The sequence below is a fragment of the Lonchura striata genome, chromosome W, assembly GCF_050655825.1.
Source record: "Lonchura striata isolate lonStrDom1 chromosome W, ASM5065582v1, whole genome shotgun sequence".
Taxonomy (NCBI): domain Eukaryota; kingdom Metazoa; phylum Chordata; class Aves; order Passeriformes; family Estrildidae; genus Lonchura; species Lonchura striata.
The window spans coordinates 18136965-18159625 of record NC_140743.1 but is presented as its reverse complement, the minus strand read 5'-3'; positions in this window follow the sequence as shown (position 1 = coordinate 18159625).

Sequence of the window (22661 nt, the reverse complement as noted above, 5' to 3'; positions counted from 1 at the left end):
CTTACCTCGGCAGGGAGACCAAGCTTCCTAAGCCTAGTAGGAGTCTGGCGAGGGGACTTGGCCGAAGTTTGAGTGTAAAGCTCGGCAGGACGTTTGACCTTACCTCGGCAGGGAGACCAAGCTTCCTAAGCCTAATAGGAGTATCAGGCAAAAGAACTTGGCCGGAGCTCATGTGTAAGGCTCGGCCGGACGTTCGACCTTACCTCAGCAGGGAGACCAAGCTTCCTAAGCCGAGTAGGAGTCACGCGAAGGGACTTGGCCCGAGTTCGAGTGTAAGGCTCGGCAGAACGTTCGACCTTACCTCGGCAGGGAGACTGAGCTTCCTAAGCCTAGCAGGAGAGTCAGGCGAGGGGACTTGTCCAGGGTCCGAGTGTAAGGCTCGGCAGGACATACGAACTTACCTCGGCAGGGAGACCAAGCTTCCTAAGCCTAGTAGGATAGTGAGGCGAGGGGACTTCGTCGGAGGTCGAGTGTAAAGCTCGGCAGGACGTTCGACCTTACCTCGGCAGGGAGACCAAGCTTCCTAAGCCTAATAGGATAGTCAGGCGAGGGGACTTGGCCAGAGTTCGAGTGTAAGTATTGGCAAGATGTTTGACCTCACCTCGGCAGGGAGACCAAGCTTCCTAAGCCGTGTAGGAGTCAGGCGAAGGGACTTGGCCGGGTTTCGAGTGTAAGGCTCGGCAGGACGTTCGGCCTTAGCTCGGCAGGGAGAACAAGCTTCCTATGCCTAGTAGGAGTCACGTGAAGGGACTTGGCCCGAGTTTGAGTGTAAGGCTGGGCAGACTGTTCAACCTTACCTCGGAAGGGAGACCAAGCTTCCTAAGCCGAGTAGGAGTCAGGCGAGGGGACTTGGCCGGGGTTCGAGTGTAAGGCTCGGCAGGACGTTTGACCTTACCTCGGCAGGGAGACCAAGCTTCCTAAGCCTAGTAGGAGAGTCAGGCGAAGGGACTCGGCCGGAGCTCATGTGTAAGGCTCGGCCAGACGTTCGACCTTACCTCGGCAGGGAGACCAAGCTTCCTAAGGCGAGTAGGAGTCACGCGAAGGGACTTGGCCCGAGTTCGAGTGTAAGGCTCGGCAGAACGTTCGACCTTACCTCGACAGAGACACCAAGCTTCCTAAGCCTAGTAGGAGTCACGCGAAGGGACTTGGCCTGAGTTCGAGTGTATAGCTCGGCAGACTGTTCGACATTACCTCGCCAGGGAGACCAAGCTTCCTATGGAGAGTAGGAGTCAGGCGAAGGGACTTGGCCAGAGTTCGAGTGTAAGGCTCGGCCGGACGTTTGACCTTACCTCAACAGGGAGACCAAGCTTCCTAAGCCTAATAGGAGTATCAGGCAAAAGATCTTGGCCGGAGCTCATGTGTAAGGGTCGGCCGGACGTTCGGCCTTACCTCGGCAGGGAGACAAAGATTCCTAAGCCTAGTAGGAGAGTCAGGCGAAGGGACTTGGCCAGAGTTCGACTGTAAGACTCAGCAGATTGTTCGACATTACCTCAGCAGGGAGACCAAGCTTCCTAAGCCTAGTAGGAGTATCAGGTTAAAGAACTTGGCCGGAGCTCATGTGTAAGGCTCGGCCGGACGTTCGACCTTACCTCGGCAGGGAGACCAAGCTTCCTAAGCCGAGTAGGAGTCACGCGAAGGGACTTGGCCCGAGTTCGAGTGTAAGGCTCGGCAGAACGTTCGACCTTACCTCGGCAGGGAAACCAAGTTTCCTAAGCCTAGTGGGAGTCAGGCGTAGGGAATTGGCCGGAGCTCTTGTGTAAGGCTCGGCATAACGTTCGACATTACCGCGAAGGAGAGACCAAGCTTCCTAGACCGAGTAGGGGTCAGGAGAGGGGACTTGGCTCGAGTTCGAGTGTAAGGCTCGGCAGGATGTTCGACCTTACCTCGGCAGGGAGACCCAGATTCCTAAGCCTGGTAGGAGAGTCAGGCAAGGGGAATTGGCCGGAGCTCATGTTTAAGGCTCGGCAGGTCGTTCAACCTTACCTCGGCAGGGAGACTAAGCTTCCTGAGCCGAGTAGGAGTCAGGCGAAGGGACTTGGCCGGGGTTCAAGTGTAAGGCTCAGCAGGACGTTCGGCCTTACCTCGGCAGGGAGACCAAGCTTCCTAAGCCTAGTAGAAGAGTCAGGCAAAGGGACTTGGCCCGAGTTCGAGTGTATGGCTCGGCAGACTGTTCGACATTATCTCGCCAGGGAGACCAAGCTTCCTATGGCGAGTAGGAGTCAGGCGAAAAGACTTGGCCGGAGTTCGAATGTAAGGCTCGGCAGAACGTTCGACCTTACCTCGGCAGGGAGACTGAGCTTCCTAAGCCTAGCAGGAGAGTCAGGCGAGGGGACTTGTCCAGGGTACGAGTGTAAGGCTCGGCAGGACATACGAACTTACCTCGGCAGGGAGACCAAGCTTCCTAAGCCTAGTAGGAGAGTCAGGCGAGGGGACTTCGTCGGAGGTCGAGTGTAAAGCTCGGCAGGACGTTCGACCTTACCTCGGCAGGGAGACCAAGCTTCCTAAGCCTAATAGGATAGTCAGGCGAGGGGACTTGGCCAGAGTTCGAGTGTAAGTATTGGCAAGATGTTTGACCTCACCTCGGCAGGGATACCAAGCTTCCTAAGCCGTGTAGGAGTGAGGCGAAGGGACTTGGCCGGGTTTCGAGTGTAAGGCTCGGCAGGACGTTCGGCCTTACCTCGGCAGGGAGACCAAGCTTCCTAAGCCTAGTAGGAGAGTCAGGCGAGGGGACTTGGACGGAGTTCGAATGTAAGGCTCGGCAAAATGTTCGACCTTACCTCGGCATGGAGACCAAGCTTCCTAAGCCTAGTAGAAGAGTCAGGCAAGGGGACTTGGCCGGAGCTCATGTGTAAGGCTCGGCGGAACGTTCGACCTTACCTCGGCAGGGAGACCAAGCTTCCAAAACCAAGTAGGACTCAGGCGAAAAGACTTGCCTGGGTTTGAGTATAAGGCTCGGCAGAACGTTCGACCTTACCTCGGCAGAGACACCAAGCTTCCTAAGCCTAGTAGGAGTCACGCGAAGGGACTTGGCCCGAGTTCGAGTGTATGGCTCGGCAGACTGTTCGACATTACCTCGCCAGGGAGACCAAGCTTCCTATGGCGAGTAGGAGTCAGGCGAAAGGACTTGGCCAGAGTTCGAGTGTAAGGCTTGGCAGGACGTTCGACCTTACCTCGGCAAGGAGACCAAGCTTCCTAACCGTAGTAGGAGAGTCAGGCGAGGGGACTTGGTCGGAGTTCGAGTGTAAAGCTCGGCAGGACGTTCGACCTTACCTCGGCAGGGAGGCCAAGCTTCCTAAGTCTAGAAGGACAGTCAGGCGAGGGGACTTGGCCGCAGTTTTAGTGTAAATAATGGCAGGACGTTCCACCTTACCTCGATAGGGAGAACAAGCTTCCTAAGCCTAGTAGGAGAGTCAGGCAAAGGGACCTGGCCAGAGTTCGAGTGTAAGGCTCGGCAGGACGTTCGGCCTTACCTCGGCAGGGAGACCAAGCTTCCTAAGCCTAGTAGGAGAGTCAGGCGAAGGGACTTGGCCAGAGTTTGAGTGTAAGGCTCGGCAGGACGTTCGGCCTTACCTCGGCAAGGAGACCAAGCTTCCTAAGCCTAGCAGGAGAGTCAGGCGAAGGAACTTGGCCGGGGTTCGAGTGTAAGGCTCGGCAGGACGTTCGACATTACCTCGGCAGGGAGACCAAGCTTCCTAAGCCTAGTAGGAGAGTCAGGCAAGTGGACTTGGCCGGAGCTCATGTGTAAGGCTCGGCAGGACGTTCGACCTTACCTCGGCAGGGAGACCAAGCTTCCTAAGCCGAGTAGGAGTCAGGCAAAGGGACTTGGCCGGGGTTCGAGTGTAAGGCTCGGCAGGACGTTCGGCCTTACCTCGGCAGGGAGACCAAGTTTCCTATGCCGAGAAGGAGTCAGGCGAAGGGACTTGCCCGGGGTTCGAGTGTAAGTCTCGGCAGGAAGTTTGACCTTACCTCGGCAGGGAGACCATGCTTCCTAAGCCTAGTAGGAGAGTCAGGCAAGTGGACTTGGCCGGAGCTCATGTGTAAAGCTTGGCAGAACGTTCGACCTTACCTCGGCAGGGAGACCAAGCTTCCTAAGCCGAGTAGGAGTCAGGCGAAAGGGACTTGGCCGGGGTTCGAGTGTAACGCTCGGAAGGACGTTCGGCCTAACCTCGGCAGGGAGACCAAGCTTCCTAAGCCTCGTAGGAGAGTCAGCTGAAGGGACTTGGCCAGAGTTCGAGTGTAAGGCTCGGCAGAACGTTCGACCTTACCTCGGCAGGGAGACTGAGCTTCCTAAGCCTTATAGGAGAATCAGGCGAGGGGACTTGGACAGAGTTCAAATGCATGGCTCGGCAGGATGTTCGACCTTACCTCGGCAGCGAGACAAAGCTTCCTAAGCCTAGTAGGAGAGTCAGGCGAGGGGAATTGGCCGGAGTTCCAGTGTAAGGCTCGGCAGGACGTTCGGCCTTACCTCGGCAAGGAGACCAAGCTTCCTAAGCCTAGCAGGAGAGTCAGGCGAAGGAACTTGGCCGGAGCTCATGTGTAAGGCTCGGCAGGACGTTCGACCTCACCTCGGCAGGGAGACCAAGCTTCCTAAGCCGACTAGGAGTCAGGCAAAGGGACTTGGCCGGGGTTCGAGTGTAAGGCTCGGCCGGACGTTCGACCTTACCTCGGCAGGGAGACCAAGCTTCCTAAGCCTAGTAGGAGAGTCAGGCGAGCGACTTGGCCGGGGTTCGAGTGTAAGGCTCGGCAGGACGTTGGACCTTACCTCGGCAGGGAGACCAAGCTTCCTAAGCCTAGTAGGAGAGTCAGGCAAGTGGACTTGGCCGGAGCTCATGTGTAAGGCTCGGTAGGGCGTTCGACCTTACCTCGGCAGGGAGACCAAGCTTCCTAAGCCTAGTAAGAGTCTGGCGAGGGGACTTGGCCGAAGTTTGAGTGTAAAGCTCGGCAGGACGTTTGACCTTACCTTGGCAGGGAGACCAAGCTTCCTAAGTCTAATAGGAGTATCAGGCAAAAGAACTTGGCCGGGGCTCATGTGGAAGGCTCGGCCAGACGTTCGACCTTACCTCGGCAGGGAGACCAAGCTTCCTAAGCCTAGTAGTAGTCACGCGAAGGGACTTGGCCCGAGTTCGAGTGTAGGGCTCGGCAGAACATTTGAACTTACCTCGGCAGGGAGACCAAGCTTCCTAAGCCTAATAGGATAGTCAGGCTAGGGGACTTGGCCAGAGTTCGAGTGTAAGTCTTGGCAAGATGTTTGACCTCACCTCGGCAGGGATACCAAGCTTCCTAAGCCTAGTAGGAGTATCAGGCAAAAGAACTTGGCCGGAGCTCATGTGTAAGGCTCGGCCGGACGTTCGACCTTACCTCAGCACGGAGACCAAGCTTCCTAAGCCGAGTAGGAGTCACGCGAAGGGACTTGGCCCGAGTTCGAGTGTAAGGCTCGGCAGAACGTTCGACCTTACCTCGGCAGGGAGACTGAGCTTCCTAAGCCTAGCAGGAGAGTCAGGCGAGGGGACTTGTCCAGGGTCCGAGTGTAAGGCTCGGCAGGACATACGAACTTACCTCGGCAGGGAGACCAAGCTTCCTAAGCCTAGTAGTCACGCGAAGGGACTTGGCCCGAGTTCGAGTGTAAGGCTCGGCAGGACGTTCGGCCTTACCTCGGCAGGAGACCAAGCGTCCTAAGCCTAGTAGGAGAGTCAGGCGAAGGGACTTGGCCAGAGTTCGAGTGTAAGGCTCGGCAGGATGTTTGACCTTACCTCGGCAGGGAGACCAAGCTTCCTAAGGCTAGTAGGAGTATCCGGCAAGAGAACTTGGCCGGAGCTCATGTGTAAGGCTCGGCAGGACGTTCGACCTTACCTCGGCAGGGAGACCAAGCTTCCTAAGCCTAGTAGGAGAGTCAGGCGAGCGACTTGGCCGGGGTTCGAGTGTAAGGCTCGGCAGGATGTTCGGCCTTACCTCGGCAGGGAGACCAAGCTTCCTAAGCCTAGTAGGAGAGTCAGGCAAGTGGACTTGGCCGGAGCTCATGTGTAAGGCTCGGCAGGACATACGAACTTACCTCGGCAGGGAGACCAAGCTTCCTAAGCCTAGTAGTCACGCGAAGGGACTTGGCCCGAGTTCGAGTGTAAGGCTCGGCTGAACGTTCGACCTTACCTCGGCAGGGAGACTGAGCTTCCTAAGCCTAGCAGGAGAGTCAGGCGAGGGGACTTGTCCAGGGTCCGAGTGTAAGGCTCGGCAGGACATACGAACTTACCTCGGCAGGGAGACCAAGCTTCCTAAGCCTAGTAGTCACGCGAAGGGACTTGGCCCGAGTTCGAGTGTAAGGCTCGGCAGGACGTTCGGCCTTACCTCGGCAGGAGACCAAGCGTCCTAAGCCTAGTAGGAGAGTCAGGCGAAGGGACTTGGCCAGAGTTCGAGTGTAAGGCTCGGCAGGATGTTTGACCTTACCTTGGCAGGGAGACCAAGCTTCCTAAGGCTAGTAGGAGTATCAGGCAAGAGAACTTGGCCGGAGCTCATGTGTAAGGCTTGGCCGGACGTTCGACCTTACCTCGGCAGGGAGACCAAGCTTCCTAAGCCTAATAGGATAGTCAGGCGAGGGGACTTGGCCAGAGTTCGAGTGTAAGTATTGGCAAGATGTTTGACCTCACCTCGGCAGGGATACCAAGCTTCCTAAGCCGTGTAGGAGTCAGGCGAAGGGACTTGGCCGGGTTTCGAGTGTAAGGCTCGGCAGGACGTTCGGCCTTACCTCGGCAGGGAGAAAAAGCTTCCTATCCCTAGTAGGAGTCACGTGAAGGGACTTGGCCCGAGTTTGAGTGTAAGGCTCGGCAGACTGTTCAACCTTACCTCGGCGAGGAGACCAAGCTTCCTAAGCCGAGTAGGAGTCAGGCGAGGGGACTTGGCCGGGGTTCGAGTGTAAGGCTCGGCAGGACGTTGGACCTTACCTCGGCAGGGAGACCAAGCTTCCTAAGCCTAGTAGGAGAGTCAGGCGAAGGGACTTGGCCGGAGCTCATGTGTAAGGCTCGGCCAGACGTTCGACCTTACCTCGGCAGGGAGACTGAGCTTCCTAAGCCTAATAGGAGAATCAGGCGAGGGGACTTGGATGGAGTTCAAATGCATGGCTCGGCAAAATGTTCGACCTTACCTCGGCAGGGAGACAAAGCTTCCTAAGCCTAGTCGGAGAGTCAGGCGAAGGAACATGGCCGGGGTTCGAGTGTAAGGCTCGGCAGGACCTTCGGCCTTACCTCGGCAGGGAGACCAAGCTTCCTAAGCCTAGTAGGAGAGTCAGGCAAGTGGACTTGGCCGGAGCTCATGTGTAAGGCTCGGCAGGACGTTCGACCTTACCTCGGCAGGGAGACCAAGCTTCGTAAGCCGAGTAGGAGTCAGGCGAAAGGGACTTGGCCGGGGTTCGAGTGTAAGGCTCGGAAGGACGTTCGGCCTAACCTCGGCAGGGAGACCAAGCTTCCTAAGCCTAGTAGGAGAGTCAGCTGAAGGGACTTGGCCAGAGTTCGAGTGTAAGGCTCGGCAGGACGTTTGAACTTACCTCGGCAGGGAGACCAAGCTTCCTAAGCCTAGTAGGAGAGTGAGGCAAAAGGACTGGCCCGGAGCACATGTGTAAGGCTCGGCCGGACGTTCGACCTTACCTCGGCAGGGAGACCAAGCCTCTTAAGCCTACTAGGAGTCACGCGAAGGGACTTGGCCCAAGTTCGAGTGTAAGGCTCGGCAGAACGTTCGACCTTACCTCGGCAGGGAGACTGAGCTTCCTAAGCCTAATAGGAGAATCAGGCGAGGGGACTCGGACGGAGTTCAAATGCATGGCTCGGCAGGATGTTCGACCTTACCTCGGCAGCGAGACAAAGCTTCCTAAGCCTAGTAGGAGAGTCAGGCGAGGGGAATTGGCCGGAGTTCCAGTGTAAGGCTCGGCAGGACCTTCGGCCTTACCTCGGCAAGGAGACCAAGCTTCCTAAGCCTAGCAGGAGAGTCAGGCGAAGGAACTTGGCCGGAGCTCATGTGTAAGGCTCGGCAGGACGTTCGACCTTACCTCGGCAGGGAGACCAAGCTTCCGAAGCCGACTAGGAGTCAGGCAAAGGGACTTGGCCGGGGTTCGAGTGTAAGGCTCGGCCGGACGTTCGACCTTACCTCGGCAGGGAGACCAAGCTTCCTAAGCCTAGTAGGAGAGTCAGGCGAGCGACTTGGCCGGGGTTCGAGTGTAAGGCTCGGCAGGACGTTCGGCCTTACCTCGGCAGGGAGACCAAGCTTCCTAAGCCTAGTAGGAGAGTCAGGCAAGTGGACTTGGCCGGAGCTCATGTGTAAGGCTTGGTAGGGCGTTCGACCTTACCTCGGCCGGGATACCAAGCTTCCTAAGCCTAGTAGGAGTATCAGGCAAAAGAACTTGGCCGGAGCTCATGTGTAAGGCTCGGCCGGACGTTCGACCTTACCTCAGCATGGAGACCAAGCTTCCTAAGCCGAGTAGGAGTCACGCGAAGGGACTTGGCCCGAGTTCGAGTGTAAGGCTCGGCAGAACGTTCGACCTTACCTCGGCAGGGAGACTGAGCTTCCTAAGCCTAGCAGGAGAGTCAGGCGAGGGGACTTGTCCAGGGTCCGAGTGTAAGGCTCGGCAGGACATACGAACTTACCTCGGCAGGGAGACCAAGCTTCCTAAGCCTAGTAGTCACGCGAAGGGACTTGGCCCGAGTTCGAGTGTAAGGCTCGGCAGGACGTTCGGCCTTACCTCGGCAGGGAGACCAAGCTTCCTAAGCCTAGTCGGAGAGTCAGGCGAAGGGACTTGGCCAGAGTTCGAGTGTAAGGCTCGGCAGGACGTTTGACGTTACCTCGGCAGGGAGACCAAGCTTCCTAAGCCTAGTAGGAGTATCCGGCAAAAGAACTTGGCTGGAGCTCATGTGTAAGGCTTGGCCGGACGTTCGACCCTACCTCGGCAGGGAGACCAAGCTTCCTAAGCCTAATAGGATAGTCAGGCGAGGGGACTTGGCCAGAGTTCGAGTGTAAGTATTGGCAAGATGTTTGACCTCACCTCGGCAGGGATACCAAGCTTCCTAAGCCGTGTAGGAGTCAGGCGAAGGGACTTGGCCGGGTTTCGAGTGTAAGGCTCGGCAGGACGTTCGGCCTTACCTCGGCAGGGAGAACAAGCTTCCTATGCCTAGTAGGAGTCACGTGAAGGGACTTGGCCCGAGTTTGAGTGTAAGTCTCGGCAGACTGTTCAACCTTACCTCGGCGAGGAGACCAAGCTTCCTAAGCCGAGTAGGAGTCAGGCGAGGGGACTTGGAAGGGGTTCGAGTGTAAGGCTCGGCAGGACGTTTGACCTTACCTCGGCAGGGAGACCAAGCTTCCTAAGCCTAGTAGGAGAGTCAGGCGAAGGGACTTGGCCAGAGCTCATGTGTAAGGGTCGGCCAGACGTTCGATCTTACCTCGGCAGGGAGACCAAGCTTCTTAAGCCTACTAGGAGTCACGCGAAGAACTTGGCCCGAGTTCGAGTGTAAGGCTCGGCAGTACGTTCGACCTTACCTCGGCAGGGAGACCAAGCTTCCTAAGCCTAGTAGGAGAGTCAGGCGTGGGGACTTGGTAGGAGTTCGAATGTAAGGCTCGGCAAAATGTTCGACCTTACCTCGGCAGGGAGACAAAGCTTCCTAAGCCTAGTCGGAGAGTCAGGCGAAGGAACTTGGCCGGGGTTCGAGTGTCAGGCTCGGCAGGACGTTCGACCTTACCTCGGCAGGGAGACCAAGCTTCCTAAGCCTAGTAGGAGAGTGAGGCATAAGGACTGGCCAGGAGCACATGTGTAAGGCTCGGCCGGACGTTCGACCTTACCTCGGCAGGGAGACTGAGCTTCCTAAGCCTAATAGGAGAATCAGGCGAGGGGACTTGGACGGAGTTCAAATGCATGGCTCGGGAGGATGTTCGACCTTACCTCGGCAGCGAGACAAAGCTTCCTAAGCCTAGTAGGAGAGTCAGGCGAGAGGAATTGGCCGGAGTTCCAGTGTAAGGCTCGGCAGCACGTTCGGCCTTACCTCGGCAAGGAGACCAAGCTTCCTAAGCCTAGCAGGAGAGTCAGGCGAAGGAACTTGGCCGGAGCTCATGTGTAAGCCTCGGCAGGACGTTCGACCTTACCTCGGCAGGGAGACCAAGCTTCCTAAGCCGACTAGGAGTCAGGCAAAGGGACTTGGCCGGGGTTCGAGTGTAAGGCTCGGCAGGACGTTCGACCTTACCTCGGCAGGGAGACCAAGCATCCTAAGCCTAGTAGGAGAGTCAGGCGAGCGACTTGGCCGGGGTTCGAGTGTTAGGCTCGGCAGGATGTTCGGCCTTACCTCGGCAGGGAGACCAAGCTTCCTAAGCCTAGTAGGAGAGTCAGGCAAGTGGACTTGGCCGGAGCTCATGTGTAAGGCTCGGTAGGGCGTTCGACCTTACCTCGGCAGGGAGACCAAGCTTCCTAAGCCTAGTAAGAGTCTGGCGAGGGGACTTGGCCGAAGTTTGAGTGTAAAGCTCGTCAGGACGTTTGACCTTACCTCGGCAGGGAGACCAAGCTTCCTAAGCCTAATAGGAGTATCCGGCAAAAGAACTTGGCCGGAGCTCATGTGGAAGGCTCGGCCGGACGTTCGACCTTACCTCGGCAGGGAGACCAAGCTTCCTAAGCCTAGTAGTAGTCACGCGAAGGGACTTGGCCCGAGTTCGAGTGTAAGGCTCGGCAGAACATTCGACCTTACATCGGCAGGGAGACCAAGCTTCCTAAGCCTAATAGGATAGTCAGGCTAGGGGACTTGGCCAGAGTTCGAGTGTAAGTCTTGGCAAGATGTTTGACCTCACCTTGGCAGGGATACCAAGCTTCCTAAGCCTAGTAGGAGTATCAGGCAAAAGAACTTGGCCGGAGCTCATGTGTAAGGCTCGGCCGGACGTTCGACCTTACCTCAGCACGGAGACCAAGATTCCTAAGCCGAGTAGGAGTCACGCGAAGGGACTTGGCCCGAGTTCGAGTGTAAGGCTTGGCAGAATGTTTGACCTTACCTCGGCAGGGAGACTGAGCTTCCTAAGCCTAGCAGGAGAGTCAGGCGAGGGGACTTGTCCAGGGTCCGAGTGTAAGGCTCGGCAGGACATACGAACTTACCTCGGCAGGGAGACCAAGCTTCCTAAGCCTAGTAGTCACGCGAAGGGACTTGGCCCGAGTTCGAGTGTAAGGCTCGGCAGGACGTTCGGCCTTACCTCGGCAGGGAGACCAAGCTTCCTAAGCCTAGTAGGAGAGTCAGGCGAAGGGACTTGGCCAGAGTTCGAGTGTAAGGCTCGGCAGGACGTTTGACCTTACCTCGGCAGGGAGACCAAGCTTCCTAAGCCTAGTAGGAGTATCAGGCAAAAGAACTTGGCCGGAGCTCATGTGTAAGGCTTGGCCGGACGTTCGACCTTACCTCGGCAGGGAGACCAAGCTTCCTAAGCCTAATAGGATAGTCAGGCGAGGGGACTTGGCCAGAGTTCGAGTGTAAGTATTGGCAAGATGTTTGACCTCAGCTCGGCAAGGATACCAAGCTTCCTAAGCCGTGTAGGAGTCAGGCGAAAGGACTTGGCCGGGTTTCGAGTGTAAGGCTCGGCAGGACGTTCGGCCTTACCTCGGCAGGGAGAACAAGCTTCCTATGCCTAGTAGGAGTCACGTGAACGGACTTGGCCGGGGTTCGAGTGTAAGGCTCGGCAGGACGTTTGACCTTACCTCGGCAGGGAGACCAAGCTTCCTAAGCCTAGTCGGAGAGTCAGGCGAAGGAACTTGGCCGGGGTTCGAGTGTAAGGCTCGGCAGGACCTTCGGCCTTACCTCGGCAAGGAAACCAAGTTTCTTAAGCCTAGTAGGAGAGTCAGGCGAAGGAACTTGGCCGGGGTTCGAGTGTCAGGCTCGGCAGGACGTTCGACCTTACCTCGGCAGGGAGACCAAGCTTCCTAAGCCTAGTAGGAGAGTCAGGCAAGGGGAATTGGCCGGAGCTCATGTTTAAGTCTCGGCAGGTCGTTCGACCTTACCTCAGCAGGGAGACCAAGCTTCCTAAGCCGAGTAGGAGTCACGCGAAGGGACTTGGCCCGACTTTGAGTGTAAGGCTCGGCAGAACGTTCGACCTTACCTCGGCAGGGAGACCAAGCTTTCTAAGCCTAGCAGGAGAGTCAGGCGAGGGGACATGTCCAGGGTCCGAGTGTAAGGCTCGGCAGGACATACGAACTTACCTCGGCAGGGAGACCAAGCTTCCTAAGACTAGTAGTAGTCACGCGAAGGGACTTGGCCCGAGTTCGAGTGTAAGGCTTGGCAGGACGTTCGGCCTTACCTCGGCAGGGAGACCAAGCTTCCTAAGCCTAGTAGGAGAGTCAGGCGAAGGGACTTGGCCAGAGTTCGAGTGTAAGGCTCGGCAGGACGTTTGACCTTACCTCGGCAGGGAGACCAAGCTTCCTAAGCCTACTAGGAGTATCAGGCAAAAGAACTTGTCCGGAGCTCATGTGTAAGGCTCGGCAGGACGTTCGACCTTACCTCGGCAGGGAGACCAAGCTTCCTAAGCCTAGTAGTAGTCACGCGAAGGGACTTGGCCCGAGTTCGAGTGTAAGGCTCGGCAGAACGTTCGGCCTTACCTCGGCAGGGAGACCAAGCTTCCTAAGCCTAGTAGGAGAGTCAGGCGAAGGGACTTGGCCAGAGTTCGAGTGTAAGGCTCGGCAGGACGTTTGACCTTACCTCGGCAGGGAGACCAAGCTTCCTAAGCCTAGTAGGAGTATCAGGCAAAAGAACTTGGCCGGAGCTCATGTGTAAGGCTCGGCCGGACGTTCGACCTTACCTCGGCAGGGAGACCAAGCTTCTTAAGCCTACTAGGAGTCACGCGAAGAACTTGGCCCGAGTTTGAGTGTAAGGCTCGGCAGAACGTTCGACCTTACCTCGGCAGGGAGACCAAGCTTCCTAAGCCTAGTAGGAGAGTCAGGCGAGGGGACTTGGACGGAGTTCGAATATAAGGCTCGGCAAAATGTTCGACCTTACCTCGGCAGGGAGACCAAGTTTCTTAAGCCTAGTAGGAGAGTCAGGCGAAGGAACTTGGCCGGGGTTCGAGTGTAAGGCTCGGCAGGACGTTCGACCTTACCTCGGCAGGGAGACCAAGCTTCCTAAGCCTAGTAGGAGAGTCAGGCAAGGGGAATTGGCCGGAGCTCATGTTTAAGGCTCGGCAGGTCGTTCGACCTTACCTCGGCATGGAGACCAAGCTTCCTAAGCCTAGTAGGAGAGTCAGGCAAGGGGACTTGGCCGGAGCTCATGTGTAAGGCTCGGCAGAACGTTCGACCTTACCTCGGCAGGGAGACCAAGCTTCCAAAACCGAGTAGGACTCAGGCGAAGGGACTTGCCTGGGTTTGAGTATAAGGCTCGGCAGAACGTTCGACCTTACCTCGGCAGAGACACCAAGCTTCCTAAGCCTAGTAGGAGTCACGCGAAGGGACTTGGCCCGAGTTCGAGTGTATGGCTCGGCAGACTGTTCGACATTACCTCGCCAGGGAGACCAAGCTTCCTATGGCGAGTAGGAGTCAGGCGAAGGGACTTGGCCAGAGTTCGAGTGTAAGGCTTGGCAGGACGTTCGACCTTACCTCGGCAGGGAGACCAAGCTTCCTAAGTCTAGAAGGACAGTGAGGCGAGGGGACTTGGCCGCAGTTTTAGTGTAAATAATGGCAGGACGTTCCACCTTACCTCGACAGGGAGACCAAGCTTCCTAAGCCTAGTAGGAGAGTCAGGCAAAAAGACCTGGCCAGAGTTCGAGTGTAAGACTCGGCAGGACGTTCGGCCTTACCTCGGCAGGGAGACCAAGCTTCCTAAGCCTAGTAGGAGAGTCAGGCGAAGGGACTTGGCAGGAGCTCATGTGTAAGGCTCGGCAGAACGTTCGACCTGACCTCGGCAGGGAGACCAAGCTTCCAAAACCGAGTAGGACTCAGGCGAAGGGACTTGCCTGGGTTTGAGTATAAGGCTCGGCAGAACGTTCGACCTTACCTCGGCAGAGACACCAAGCTTCCTAAGCCTAGTAGGAGTCACGCGAAGGGACTTGGCCCGAGTTCGAGTGTATGGCTCGGCAGACTGTTCGACATTACCTCGCCAGGTAGACCAAGCTTCCTATGGCGAGTAGGAGTCAGGCGAAGGGACTTGGCCAGAGTTCGAGTGTAAGGCTTGGCAGGACGTTCGACCTTACCTCGGCAGGGAGACCAAGCTTCCTAAGTCTAGAAGGACAGTGAGGCGAGGGGACTTGGCCGCAGTTTTAGTGTAAATAATGGCAGGACGTTCCACCTTACCTCTACAGGGAGAACAAGCTTCCTAAGCCTAGTAGGAGAGTCAGGCAAAGGGACCTGGCCAGAGTTCGAGTGTAAGACTCGGCAGGACGTTCGGCCTTACCTCGGCAGGGAGACCAAGCTTCCTAAGCCTAGTAGGAGAGTCAGGCGAAGGGACTTGGCCAGAGTTTGAGTGTAAGGCTCGGCAGGACGTTCGGCCTTACCTCGGCAAGGAGACCAAGCTTCCTAAGCCTAGCAGGAGAGTCAGGCGAGGGGACTTGGACGGAGTTCGAATATAAGGCTCGGCAAAATGTTCGACCTTACCTCGGCAGGGAGACCAAGTTTCTTAAGCCTAGTAGGAGAGTCAGGCGAAGGAACTTGGCCGGGGTTCGAGTGTAAGGCTCGGCAGGACGTTCGACCTTACCTCGGCATGGAGACCAAGCTTCCTAAGCCTAGTAGGACTCAGGCGAAGGGACTTGCCTGGGTTTGAGTATAAGGCTCGGCAGAACGTTCGACCTTACCTCGGCAGAGACACCAAGCTTCCTAAGCCTAGTAGGAGTCACGCGAAGGGACTTGGCCCGAGTTCGAGTGTATGGCTCGGCAGACTGTTCGACATTACCTCGCCAGGGAGACCAAGCTTCCTATGGCGAGTAGGAGTCAGGCGAAGGGACTTGGCCAGAGTTCGAGTGTAAGGCTTGGCAGGACGTTCGACCTTACCTCGGCAGGGAGACCAAGCTTCCTAAGTCTAGAAGGACAGTGAGGCGAGGGGACTTGGCCGCAGTTTTAGTGTAAATAATGGCAGGACGTTCCACCTTACCTCGACAGGGAGAACAAGCTTCCTAAGCCTACTAGGAGTATCAGGCAAAAGAACTTGTCCGGAGCTCATGTGTAAGGCTCGGCAGGACGTTCGACCTTACCTCGGCAGGGAGACCAAGCTTCCTAAGCCTAGTAGTAGTCACGCGAAGGGACTTGGCCCGAGTTGGAGTGTAAGGCTCGGCAGAACGTTCGGCCTTACCTCGGCAGGGAGACCAAGCTTCCTAAGCCTAGTAGGAGAGTCAGGCGAAGGGACTTGGCCAGAGTTCGAGTGTAAGGCTCGGCAGGACGTTTGACCTTACCTCGGCAGGGAGACCAAGCTTCCTAAGCCTAGTAGGAGTATCAGGCAAAAGAACTTGGCCGGAGCTCATGTGTAAGGCTCGGCCGGACGTTCGACCTTACCTCGGCAGGGAGACCAAGCTTCTTAAGCCTACTAGGAGTCACGCGAAGAACTTGGCCCGAGTTTGAGTGTAAGGCTCGGCAGAACGTTCGACCTTACCTCGGCAGGGAGACCAAGCTTCCTAAGCCTAGTAGGAGAGTCAGGCAAAGGGACCTGGCCAGAGTTCGAGTGTAAGACTCGGCAGGACGTTCGGCCTTACCTCGGCAGGGAGACCAAGCTTCCTAAGCCTAGTAGGAGAGTCAGGCGAAGGGACTTGGCAGGAGCTCATGTGTAAGGCTCGGCAGAACGTTCGACCTGACCTCGGCAGGGAGACCAAGCTTCCAAAACCGAGTAGGACTCAGGCGAAGGGACTTGCCTGGGTTTGAGTATAAGGCTCGGCAGAACGTTCGACCTTACCTCGGCAGAGACACCAAGCTTCCTAAGCCTAGTAGGAGTCACGCGAAGGGACTTGGCCCGAGTTCGAGTGTATGGCTCGGCAGACTGTTCGACATTACCTCGCCAGGTAGACCAAGCTTCCTATGGCGAGTAGGAGTCAGGCGAAGGGACTTGGCCAGAGTTCGAGTGTAAGGCTTGGCAGGACGTTCGACCTTACCTCGGCAGGGAGACCAAGCTTCCTAAGTCTAGAAGGACAGTGAGGCGAGGGGACTTGGCCGCAGTTTTAGTGTAAATAATGGCAGGACGTTCCACCTTACCTCTACAGGGAGAACAAGCTTCCTAAGCCTAGTAGGAGAGTCAGGCAAAGGGACCTGGCCAGAGTTCGAGTGTAAGACTCGGCAGGACGTTCGGCCTTACCTCGGCAGGGAGACCAAGCTTCCTAAGCCTAGTAGGAGAGTCAGGCGAAGGGACTTGGCCAGAGTTTGAGTGTAAGGCTCGGCAGGACGTTCGGCCTTACCTCGGCAAGGAGACCAAGCTTCCTAAGCCTAGCAGGAGAGTCAGGCGAGGGGACTTGGACGGAGTTCGAATATAAGGCTCGGCAAAATGTTCGACCTTACCTCGGCAGGGAGACCAAGTTTCTTAAGCCTAGTAGGAGAGTCAGGCGAAGGAACTTGGCCGGGGTTCGAGTGTAAGGCTCGGCAGGACGTTCGACCTTACCTCGGCATGGAGACCAAGCTTCCTAAGCCTAGTAGGACTCAGGCGAAGGGACTTGCCTGGGTTTGAGTATAAGGCTCGGCAGAACGTTCGACCTTACCTCGGCAGAGACACCAAGCTTCCTAAGCCTAGTAGGAGTCACGCGAAGGGACTTGGCCCGAGTTCGAGTGTATGGCTCGGCAGACTGTTCGACATTACCTCGCCAGGGAGACCAAGCTTCCTATGGCGAGTAGGAGTCAGGCGAAGGGACTTGGCCAGAGTTCGAGTGTAAGGCTTGGCAGGACGTTCGACCTTACCTCGGCAGGGAGACCAAGCTTCCTAAGTCTAGAAGGACAGTGAGGCGAGGGGACTTGGCCGCAGTTTTAGTGTAAATAATGGCAGGACGTTCCACCTTACCTCGACAGGGAGAACAAGCTTCCTAAGCCTACTAGGAGTATCAGGCAAAAGAACTTGTCCGGAGCTCATGTGTAAGGCTCGGCAGGACGTTCGACCTTACCTCGGCAGGGAGACCAAGCTTCCTAAGCCTAGTAGTAGTCACGCGAAGGGACTTGGCCCGAGTTCGAGTGTAAGGCTCGGCAGAACGTTCGGCCTTACCTCGGCAGGGAGACCAAGCTTCCTAAGCCTAGTAGGAGAGTCAGGCGAAGGGACTTGGCCAGAGTTCGAGTGTAAGGCTCGGCAGGACGTTTGACCTTACCTCGGCAGGGAGACCAAGCTTCCTAAGCCTAGTAGGAGTATCAGGCAAAAGAACTAGGCCGGAGCTCATGTGTAAGGCTCGGCCGGACGTTCGACCTTACCTCGGCAGGGAGACCAAGCTTCTTAAGCCTACTAGGAGTCACGCGAAGAACTTGGCCCGAGTTTGAGTGTAAGGCTCGGCAGAACGTTCGACCTTACCTCGGCAGGGAGACCAAGCTTCCTAAGCCTAGTAGGAGAGTCAGGCGAGGGGACTTGGACGGAGTTCGAATATAAGGCTCGGCAAAATGTTCGACCTTACCTCGGCAGGGAGACCAAGTTTCTTAAGCCTAGTAGGAGAGTCAGGCGAAGGAACTTGGCCGGGGTTCGAGTGTAAGGCTCGGCAGGACGTTCGACCTTACCTCGGCAGGGAGACCAAGCTTCCTAAGCCTAGTAGGAGAGTCAGGCAAGGGGAATTGGCCGGAGCTCATGTTTAAGGCTCGGCAGGTCGTTCGACCTTACCTCGGCATGGAGACCAAGCTTCCTAAGCCTAGTAGGAGAGTCAGGCAAGGGGACTTGGCCGGAGCTCATGTGTAAGGCTCGGCAGAACGTTCGACCTTACCTCGGCAGGGAGACCAAGCTTCCAAAACCGAGTAGGACTCAGGCGAAGGGACTTGCCTGGGTTTGAGTATAAGGCTCGGCAGAACGTTCGACCTTACCTCGGCAGAGACACCAAGCTTCCTAAGCCTAGTAGGAGTCACGCGAAGGGACTTGGCCCGAGTTCGAGTGTATGGCTCGGCAGACTGTTCGACATTACCTCGCCAGGGAGACCAAGCTTCCTATGGCCAGTAGGAGTCAGGCGAAGGGACTTGGCCAGAGTTCGAGTGTAAGGCTTGGCAGGACGTTCGACCTTACCTCGGCAGGGAGACCAAGCTTCCTAAGTCTAGAAGGACAGTGAGGCGAGGGGACTTGGCCGCAGTTTTAGTGTAAATAATGGCAGGACGTTCCACCTTACCTCGACAGGGAGAACAAGCTTCCTAAGCCTAGTAGGAGAGTCAGGCAAAGGGACCTGGCCAGAGTTCGAGTGTAAGACTCGGCAGGACGTTCGGCCTTACCTCGGCAGGGAGACCAAGCTTCCTAAGCCTAGTAGGAGAGTCAGGCGAAGGGACTTGGCAGGAGCTCATGTGTAAGGCTCGGCAGAACGTTCGACCTGACCTCGGCAGGGAGACCAAGCTTCCAAAACCGAGTAGGACTCAGGCGAAGGGACTTGCCTGGGTTTGAGTATAAGGCTCGGCAGACTGTTCGACATTACCTCGCCAGGGAGACCAAGCTTCCTATGGCGAGTAGGAGTCAGGCGAAGGGACTTGGCCAGAGTTCGAGTGTAAGGCTTGGCAGGACGTTCGACCTTACCTCGGCAGGGAGACCAAGCTTCCTAAGTCTAGAAGGACAGTGAGGCGAGGGGACTTGGCCGCAGTTTTAGTGTAAATAATGGCAGGACGTTCCACCTTACCTCGGCAGGGAGACCAAGCTTCCTAAGCCTAGTAGGAGTATCAGGCAAAAGAACTTGTCCGGAGCTCATGTGTAAGGCTCGGCAGGACGTTCGACCTTACCTCGGCAGGGAGACCAAGCTTCCTAAGCCTAGTAGTAGTCACGCGAAGGGACTTGGCCCGAGTTCGAGTGTAAGGCTCGGCAGAACGTTCGGCCTTACCTCGGCAGGGAGACCAAGCTTCCTAAGCCTAGTAGGAGAGTCAGGCGAAGGGACTTGGCCAGAGTTCGAGTGTAAGGCTCGGCAGGACGTTTGACCTTACCTCGGCAGGGAGACCAAGCTTCCTAAGCCTAGTAGGAGTATCAGGCAAAAGAACTTGGCCGGAGCTCATGTGTAAGGCTCGGCCGGACGTTCGACCTTACCTCGGCAGGGAGACCAAGCTTCTTAAGCCTACTAGGAGTCACGCGAAGAACTTGGCCCGAGTTTGAGTGTAAGGCTCGGCAGAACGTTCGACCTTACCTCGGCAGGGAGACCAAGCTTCCTAAGCCTAGTAGGAGAGTCAGGCGAGGGGACTTGGACGGAGTTCGAATATAAGGCTCGGCAAAATGTTCGACCTTACCTCGGCAGGGAGACCAAGTTTCTTAAGCCTAGTAGGAGAGTCAGGCGAAGGAACTTGGCCGGGGTTCGAGTGTAAGGCTCGGCAGGACGTTCGACCTTACCTCGGCAGGGAGACCAAGCTTCCTAAGCCTAGTAGGAGAGTCAGGCAAGGGGAATTGGCCGGAGCTCATGTTTAAGGCTCGGCAGGTCGTTCGACCTTACCTCGGCATGGAGACCAAGCTTCCTAAGCCTAGTAGGAGAGTCAGGCAAGGGGACTTGGCCGGAGCTCATGTGTAAGGCTCGGCAGAACGTTCGACCTTACCTCGGCAGGGAGACCAAGCTTCCAAAACCGAGTAGGACTCAGGCGAAGGGACTTGCCTGGGTTTGAGTATAAGGCTCGGCAGAACGTTCGACCTTACCTCGGCAGAGACACCAAGCTTCCTAAGCCTAGTAGGAGTCACGCGAAGGGACTTGGCCCGAGTTCGAGTGTATGGCTCGGCAGACTGTTCGACATTACCTCGCCAGGGAGACCAAGCTTCCTATGGCGAGTAGGAGTCAGGCGAAGGGACTTGGCCAGAGTTCGAGTGTAAGGCTTGGCAGGACGTTCGACCTTACCTCGGCAGGGAGACCAAGCTTCATAAGTCTAGAAGGACAGTGAGGCGAGGGGACTTGGCCGCAGTTTTAGTGTAAATAATGGCAGGACGTTCCACCTTACCTCGACAGGGAGAACAAGCTTCCTAAGCCTAGTAGGAGAGTCAGGCAAAGGGACCTGGCCAGAGTTCGAGTGTAAGGCTCGGCAGGACGTTCGGCCTTACCTCGGCAAGGAGACCAAGCTTCCTAAGCCTAGCAGGAGAGTCAGGCGAGGGGACTTGGACGGAGTTCGAATATAAGGCTCGGCAAAATGTTCGACCTTACCTCGGCAGGGAGACCAAGTTTCTTAAGCCTAGTAGGAGAGTCAGGCGAAGGAACTTGGCCGGGGTTCGAGTGTAAGGCTCGGCAGGACGTTCGACCTTACCTCGGCATGGAGACCAAGCTTCCTAAGCCTAGTAGGAGAGTCAGGCAAGGGGACTTGGCCGGAGCTCATGTGTAAGGCTCGGCAGAACGTTCGACCTTACCTCGGCAGGGAGACCAAGCTTCCAAAACCGAGTAGGACTCAGGCGAAGGGACTTGCCTGGGTTTGAGTATAAGGCTCGGCAGAACGTTCGACCTTACCTCGGCAGAGACACCAAGCTTCCTAAGCCTAGTAGGAGTCACGCGAAGGGACTTGGCCCGAGTTCGAGTGTATGGCTCGGCAGACTGTTCGACATTACCTCGCCAGGGAGACCAAGCTTCCTATGGCGAGTAGGAGTCAGGCGAAGGGACTTGGCCAGAGTTCGAGTGTAAGGCTTGGCAGGACGTTCGACCTTACCTCGGCAGGGAGACCAAGCTTCCTAAGTCTAGAAGGACAGTGAGGCGAGGGGACTTGGCCGCAGTTTTAGTGTAAATAATGGCAGGACGTTCCACCTTACCTCGACAGGGAGAACAAGCTTCCTAAGCCTAGTAGGAGAGTCAGGCAAAGGGACCTGGCCAGAGTTCGAGTGTAAGACTCGGCAGGACGTTCGGCCTTACCTCGGCAGGGAGACCAAGCTTCCTAAGCCTAGTAGGAGAGTCAGGCGAAGGGACTTGGCAGGAGCTCATGTGTAAGGCTCGGCAGAACGTTCGACCTGACCTCGGCAGGGAGACCAAGCTTCCAAAACCGAGTAGGACTCAGGCGAAGGGACTTGCCTGGGTTTGAGTATAAGGCTCGGCAGAACGTTCGACCTTACCTCGGCAGAGACACCAAGCTTCCTAAGCCTAGTAGGAGTCACGCGAAGGGACTTGGCCCGAGTTCGAGTGTATGGCTCGGCAGACTGTTCGACATTACCTCGCCAGGGAGACCAAGCTTCCTATGGCGAGTAGGAGTCAGGCGAAGGGACTTGGCCAGAGTTCGAGTGTAAGGCTTGGCAGGACGTTCGACCTTACCTCGGCAGGGAGACCAAGCTTCCTAAGTCTAGAAGGACAGTGAGGCGAGGGGACTTGGCCGCAGTTTTAGTGTAAATAATGGCAGGACGTTCCACCTTACCTCGACAGGGAGAACAAGCTTCCTAAGCCTAGTAGGAGAGTCAGGCAAAGGGACCTGGCCAGAGTTCGAGTGTAAGACTCGGCAGGACGTTCGGCCTTACCTCGGCAGGGAGACCAAGCTTCCTAAGCCTAGTAGGAGAGTCAGGCGAAGGGACTTGGCCAGAGTTTGAGTGTAAGGCTCGGCAGGACGTTCGGCCTTACCTCGGCAAGGAGACCAAGCTTCCTAAGCCTAGCAGGAGAGTCAGGCGAAGGAACTTGGCCGGGGTTCGAGTGTAAGGCTCGGCAGGACGTTCGACCTTACCTCGGCAGGGAGACCAAGCTTCCTAAGCCTAGTAGGAGAGTGAGGCAAAAGGACTGGCCCGGAGCACATGTGTAAGGCTCGGCCGGACGTTCGACCTTACCTCGGCAGGGAGACCAAGCCTCTTAAGCCGAGTAGCAGTCACGCGAAGGGACTTGGCCCGATTTCGAGTGTAAGGCTCGGCAGGACGTTCGACCTTACCTCGGCAGGGAGACCAAGCTTCCTAAGCCTAGTAGTAGTCACGCGAAGGGACTTGGCCCGAGTTCGAGTGTAGGGCTCGGCAGAACATTCGACCTTACCTCGGCAGGGAGACCAAGCTTCCTAAGCCTAATAGGATAGTCAGGCTAGGGGAATTGGCCAGAGTTCGAGTGTAAGTCTTGGCAAGATGTTTGACCTCACCTCGGCAGGGATACCAAGCTTCCTAAGCCTAGTAGGAGTATCAGGCAAAAGAACTTGGCCGGAGCTCATGTGTAAGGCTCGGCCGGACGTTCGACCTTACCTCAGCACGGAGACCAAGCTTCCTAAGCCGAGTAGGAGTCACGCGAAGGGACTTGGCCCGAGTTCGAGTGTAAGGCTCGGCAGAACGTTCGACCTTACCTCGGCAGGGAGACTGAGCTTCCTAAGGCTAGCAGGAGAGTCAGGCGAGGGGACTTGTCCAGGGTCCGAGTGTAAGGCTCGGCAGGACATACGAACTTACCTCGGCAGGGAGACCAAGCTTCCTAAGCCTAGTAGTCACGCGAAGGGACTTGGCCCGAGTTCGAGTGTAAGGCTCGGCAGGACGTTCGGCCTTACCTCGGCAGGGAGACCAAGCTTCCTAAGCCTAGCAGGAGAGTCAGGCAAGTGGACTTGGCCGGAGCTCATGTGTAAGGCTCGGCAGGACGTTCGACCTTACCTCGGCAAGGAGACCAAGCTTCCTAAGCCGAGTAGGAGTCAGGCAAAGGGATTTGGCCGGAGTTCGAGTGTA